Source organism: Triturus cristatus, chromosome 4_1 (genome assembly GCF_964204655.1).
Source record: "Triturus cristatus chromosome 4_1, aTriCri1.1, whole genome shotgun sequence".
NCBI classification, from domain to species: Eukaryota; Metazoa; Chordata; class Amphibia; order Caudata; family Salamandridae; genus Triturus; species Triturus cristatus.
The window spans coordinates 1,316,635,503-1,316,642,683 of record NC_140585.1 but is presented as its reverse complement, the minus strand read 5'-3'; positions in this window follow the sequence as shown (position 1 = coordinate 1,316,642,683).

The window sequence follows — 7,181 nt, the reverse complement described above, 5'->3', positions numbered from 1 at the left end:
GACCAGAAGCTTCAGGGATAGTGGAGCAGGTGAATGGAACTCTGAAGGCTCGGATGGCGAAAGTGTGTTCGTCTACGTCTCTGAAATGGCCTGATGCATTACCTTTGGTCCTTATGAGCCTCCGAAGTGTGCCTGATAGAAGGACTGGGTTGTCACCCCATGAAATCCTCATGGGAAGAGCGATGCGTTTGCCTGCAATACCTGCTACTGCTCTGATAAATATCACTGATGATATGATCCTGGACTATTGTAAAGGCCTTGCTGACGTGGTCCGTTCTGTGTCTCAGCAGGTGCAGACAGCAACGGTTCCAGCTGCGAGTGACCGGTGCCACGACTTGGACCCAGGCGATTGGGTCCTAGTCCGAAAGCACGTGAGGAAGAGTTGTTTGGATGCTAAGTGGCGCGGCCCTTTCCAAGTGATCCTTGTCACGAACACCGCTGTCAAGTGTGGAGGTTTACCGAACTGGGTGCATGCTTCTCATACCCGTAGAGTTCCAGCACCCTTGGAAGATACAGCCCCTCTCGAGAACAAAGATCCCAGTGAGCCGACAGAGCCTCCTGAGAGGGCCAGTCAAGCTGTAAGGGTTGCTGAAGCGGCTGAGGGTGCACTGAATCGAGTTGAGGAAGAGCGTGAAAGAAGTACTGACCCAGAAACCGGCGAAAGAGCAAGAGGTGCAGTGGGTAGTACAGAATCGAGTTCGGGCGAAGAAGAGGAAGTCAGTGCACAGGGTATCGGGGAGAAGACCGGAGGTGTTACCGAAGCAGAAAGGGTTTGGCCCGCAAGACAGAACCGGGTAAACCTGAGGTTGGCTCCGGACACAGACCTTGCACCAGTTTCGGAAGAACCAGAAGAAGAATCAGGGGATGAGGAGAATCCTCAAGGTGTGAGAAGATCAAAGAGAACAAGAGTGCCAAGTCGGAAGTACGCTTCACCCGAGTGGGCATATCAAGTGACTGATGCCAGGGTTACCGAGCACGGGAAGGTTGAGGTCGATGACATTGGTCAACAGTGTCCCGCTCCAGAGGGTGGAAGTGTTGCTGAAGGTTCCGGGATTGGAGATCGAAGGAATTTTGACGATTCATATTCCGAGTCCGCCATTCCTAAGTGTCATTCGAGGTATGATCTTGGACAATTTGGAGTTCCCGACGTTCACGACTGTGCCAGATCCACAAGAACTGATTATTCTTAAGCTCGAAATATTGCAGGGAGTCTTGGAGCTGTTGGGACCAGCGCTTATGTTAGATTGATTTGAGAAGGTTGCAAGCAGAAAAGAAGATAACCTAGATCCGAGCGGAAGAAGAATAAATTTAGGGATTTTTCCGTTATAGAACGAAGAAAAGTTAGGGAGGTTTGCCTAAAGTTCACGAAAGAGACACTGATGAGAAAGAGACATACCCTTTCAGAGATTGTATTGGACGCTGAGTACATTCCGAAGATGGCAGATCCTGCAAACCCACATCGTAGGGCTAAATTGATAATAGGCACATTGGTAGGAGTTGTGATAGTCACCATATTTGCGGTAGTGATAAGTTCATACATGGTGGCTCACAGGCAAGAGGGGAAGGTTCAGGGAGCACCTACACCTATTACCCCAGGGCAGAGTGGTGTCAGTATCAGGGAACAGGAAACATCGAAGGTGAGGGATGATCGCAGACTCCACATGGATTTATCGAAGGGTGACTTTAAGCTTAATGCGTATGCAAGGTTGCTGTATGAGTATGTTGATGCGATGGATGTGAAGGATTGCTATGTGTGCATGCAGTTGCCTGCTTCAGTGGATGAGGGTATCAAGTATCATCATCTCCCATTGACTTATGGGATTTCTTGTAGTCTATTACTCAGTTTATATTATGACAGGAGACAGTTCGAGTATTTCTTTTCAAATTTTGACACGGTACTTCCTGAAGTTCCAGCAATCAAGCATTTGAACAAATATGATTCTAGCAAGAAAGAGGATAGACTCCTGAAGTATTTTAGACCGACTATGAAGTTGGATACGGCGCATGCTCACAGGAATAACCTGACATGTGCGTTATCTGAGATAGAGAAGAAATTCATAGACCAGGTAGAGGACAGATACAGACGGTTGACCCAGACACGACACACCGGAGATAGCCCAGTAGATTGGACAGACGAGGAGAGAGCTCACAGATCCAAGGGAAGTTATGGACCAATAGCGTTGGATGAGGTACAGAGAGGGAATTTGTGTATTGGACGGCCTCAATCCGATACGGATAAGGTCGCAGTAGGACATAGCACTTGTTCTCAGACCTTCACAGTGGAAGCTTCTGCTAAGAATTTTATGGTAGGTCCAGTAGAAGTAATTCCGACAGTATATTATGTATGTGGGAAGAATGCTTATGTCAGACTACCTGCGAATTGGTATGGCATATGCTATTTGGCCATTATATTCCCGAAGATCTATCACACCGAGGACTTGGAGTTGTTAGAGACGAAGCGACAGTCCAGGAAACGTAGGGCTACGAACGCTGGTGCAGTGATTGGGGACATATACGGAGCAATGATACCTAGTATGGGTGTGGTGTTGAATGATGTGAAGATCAGGAGGTTGGCGACTGTGGTTGATGAGTTGTCTATGAACACGGCGAGATCTTTGTTGTTGGTGGCTGGAGAGATGTTGTCGATACGGAATATGGTTATGCAGAATCGCCTTGCTTTAGACGTATTATTAGCCAAAGAGGGCGGAGTCTGCAAATTATTGAAGGTTCAGGAATGCTGCACATATATTCCAGACAACACGAAGGAGATAGGGAAGTACATAGATAACATCACGACTATTCACAAGGAGATTATGGATTTGACGGAGGAGAATGTGTGGGAGAAGATTGGATTAGGCTTTGGAAGAGTGGGAACCTGGTTTGCGAATTTGGGAAGAGGATTTCTGGGATCAGTGTTGAAGCCAATTATCATTGCTGTGGTTTGTGTGATTTGTTTGTGGGGATGCGTGAAGGCATGGAAGTGGTATCAAGGAGGCAAGGTTGAAAGGGCTCTTAAGGCAAACGAGAAAAGGATGGCGAAGCTCCAGGAGCAGCAATATGAGAGTCTTAAGAAACTAGAGGGAATTCGACATGGCAAGGTTATGACTAGCGTGGTTTAAATCAGTTCTAAAGAAGAGAAATGTAATGGTGTGATGACGGATGTCATCAAAGGGGGGAACTGATGTAGCGCTTAAAAGTTTGAAAATTGTAGGGGTGCATTATACTCACTGTTAGTCGGCACCCGCATATAATCAAATGTGTATCCAGGTATCTTGTGTGCAGTGTATTACGAATTGTATAACCTATATCGATTTTAATAGAAGTGCTAGCTATGTACAAGCCCATTGTAAACGTATTGGAGAAATGTATAGAGTTTAGTTTATGTGAAATGTAATGTGGTGTTAGAAATGTGCACCCTAGACTTCGTGTCTGTAGTTTGTTTAGTTTGACCACACATGAAAGAAAGACGTAAATGTCAATACTGTGATTGAAACCTGCTTGTGTAACCGAAGTAGTGGCCAGAATTCGCATATATCGTTGAGGCGAAAGGCCTGGTATTTTCTTATGTTAGCCAAGGGCAATAGGCCAAAAAGGATTTATTCCAGTAGAGGTTTTAGGCTGTAGTAAATTGCAACTTAAAAGATGTGAAGAATGTCTGCTTTGCATGATCTCACCCCAGGTGCAAGGACAGTTGCTCGTTAGTAGAGAAGCTCTTTGTTCACAATTTGACTTATGTAGTAAAAGCCAGACATGGGAGTGTATTGGAATGTGCCAATCGTAACTCCTAGTGCGGATGGCGTCTGGGACTCAAGGCCAAGCGATGGACGATGGAACTGGACAGCGCTCTGTGGAAATTTACTGAAAGACGACCCCGGAGAAGAGGAGGCGCAAAGGGCGTGTTCTGGGATTTGGGGTTCTGTATTAGGGACAGCGCCCCGAGGGTGGAGGCAGATCAGAGCAGCCCTGAGCAGAGGAAGGCTAGGCGAAGAGATAGAGGGGGCAACTTAGACCAGCTCTCTAAGTGAAGTCTTCTTATGAAGTTTCACTCTGACACCTTTTATTCGATGAGGGTCTCAAGGGATTGCTAAGTAGGGATGTCATCTAGTGCAGAGTAGGGACAGAGATGGTATGGTTCAGTGTCCCTAGTATCGACATTTGCTTGGTGGTGTTCTACCTCATGCTTTTAGAGATTGTACTTTTAGTTATTTTTAGCCGTATGCGGATTCTTCGTAGAGTAGCATTTGTGTTAGTGCCTATGTACATGTTGTGCCTCGTATTGAGGACTTTGTATCTGCAAATCTTCATGCTGATAATAAAAACCAGAGAGCCAAGAGATTAAGTCTCGAGTCCTTGATTATGGAAAATTGCGGACAGTAATTTTGATAATTGTGTTTTTCCCTCCACGCTATTGGGCAAGTAAAAAGGTCCATCTGACCAGAGTGGGTTCCAGTAGATAATTGCGAGATACCCAAATGGGCCGGAGCACCGTCCTTGATAATGTGCCCCTTGGTCTGTTTTTCAGTATGTTATAGTATAAAGCCCTTCCCAGCCAATATGAGGTCCTTCACTCTAAAGGGAGAAAGATTATTTAAAAATGGAGAACGTTGAAGACTGCTACCAATCTACCCAGGCGTTTGCATCTCGGTAAATGTACCCCAAGATTACTCAGTATGCTATTCCTAGAGATTGCAACAAACTCCAGAGCTACGTGCAGGACTCCCCATGCCACTATCAATAAGCCAAATATTACAGTTTATATTTCCACTACTAGGAAAAGAGTGAACAATCATGGCATTGGTGGAAGGGTATTTATGTGTGCGGTATTTATATTACAAACCTGCCAAAAAGGTTATGGGGTGCTTCCCATTCACCACTACCTGGATCGCGCACGCACTGACGGAGTGAATAGTAGGTTGGTCTTGAGCGCTACTCAGCCCTGGGAACTGTCCATGCATCCAGGTAATACACTGGATGGCTCACTTTGGATCTTGAAGAACACATAGTTATACACTTCCATAAGCCACGATGAAGTTCCCCTTGTGAGAACAAAACGCCTTGGCTGAACTGTTTGTGTTATGAACCTATGAAAAAGGTTAAACTTGAAATAAAGCCGTTTGATACACTCTAAGTGCCCTGGACTTCATTGCCTGGTGAACCATCACTTGTAGTTGCCCCTTTCTGGATCTGGATCACAGAGGTGCCACGCAACTGCTGGTGCTCGGGTATTAGTGCACAGGACTACTCACTGATGAAACTGGCATGATGTGCAGAGCTACAAGTCTGCCGTTGAAGCTTTCTTTTTTAAAAGGTTATGGGGTGCTGTACAGAGTCAAAGGCAAGCATAAAGTCAATGAGTGATAGGCGAGGTAGCTAGGAGGAAAGCCCATTATCCTCACAGTCCATCTCTACCTAAAGAACATTGCTGCATGGCTAAGGTTTGCAAAATAAGACTAAAATGTCCTCAGGACAGATGAGACAAATGTGGAGTTGTTTGGCTATAACGGCAATATTGGTAAACATGAAGTACAGAATCATCATAACAACCTTATACTATGTTATGTTATGTTATCTAGTTTTCTAACGCGCGCAGCTACTCCAAGGAGTGTCCCGGCGTGAGCACAGAGGGACTGAGATGCTCGTCCATACTAAACAGAGAGATGAGTTTTTAAAAAAAATTTAAAAGCCACAGGATCTTCAATGTTCCGAAGCGCAAACGGAAGAGCGTTCCAGGCCTGGGCCGCCATAACGGCGAGGGAACAACCATCAAGCCTGTACTGATGAAAACGGGGAAGGTTTGCCAGGAGAAGAGCGGAGGAGCGTAGCAGTCTCCCTGGAACATAAAAAGAGAACCGTTTCTGCAAATAAATTGGCCCAAGGCCATGCAGAGCACGATGGGCGATGGTAATAGATTTAAATTTGACCTGGGCCGCCATGGGAAGCCAGTGAAGAGAGCGGAGATAACCTCCCACACTACTTCTTAAGGGGATCTCTAACAAGAGACAAGCCGCCGCATTTTGCACCACTTGGAGTTTATTAAGGAAGTATGCCGGAATCCCCACATAAAGCGCATTAGCATAATCCAGGCAGGAAAGAATGAGCGTGCGGACTACTGTCTCTTTCGCCGCCTGTGATAGAAGTGGAAGAAATCTTCTCAAGATTTTGAGGAGACCGAAGCAGCACCCTGAAAGTCTCTTGACTTGGGTGGCAAAAGATAAATTATCCTCAAACCAAACTCCCAAATTCTTAGCAATGCTACTGCCAGAAGACGGTGGCAAGAATTTAGACGGCCAGATCAGATCTCTAAAACCAGGGGGAAAATTAACAAACAAGAGTATCTCCGACATGTCTTCATTACATTTTAATTGGGCGCCTGCAAGCCACTTAAATACCGAAGACAGGCAGAACTGAACGGACGCCACGGATTCCTCATCCTTTTTCCAGGTGAAAAGTAGCTGGGTATCATCAGCATAGGTGATCACCTTAGCCCCCAGAGCCTCAGCCAATACAACTAGAGGAGTAAGATAGATATTAAACAAGAGGGGGCTAAGGGACGACTCCTGTGGGACCCCAGTAGTAACCGGCAGAGGGGAAGACGCTGCCTGTGGTAGCCAGACTTGTTGCACCCGACCCTCCAGAAAGGACCTAATCCAGCCCCAGGCCGACCCTGATACACCAATCTCTGCAAGTCGGTCAAGCAACAAAGAATGAGGAACCGTGTCAAATGCAGCCGACCAGTCGAGCAGCACTAAGGCTGCTCTCCCGCCGGCATCAAGGCACGCTCGAATAGCCTCAGACACTTACATCAAAGCCAATTCGGTACTTTAAGAGGACCGAAAGTCCGACTGAGCTGGGTGCAAAATGTCCGCCATATACTAGCCATCAAGCACATTGCTGAAAAGCCTGCTTTGTGGCTACAGTTCTATGGATGCATCTTTTTGTTTGACGCCACCAAGAATTAATCTTTGTGCCAGTATATTACAGAGTAGAAGTTGAGAACATGTCTGCAACAGCTAACACTTAGGACATTGAACCAAACACACACCAGTAATCTATGACTGAATGGCTGAGTAGGAAAATAATCTGGATTTTGTAATGACCAAGCCAAAGTCAATATCTTAACTCTATTTTGGTACTATGATAGGACCTAACGAGAGATGTGCGTTAACTAATACTCTGAAACA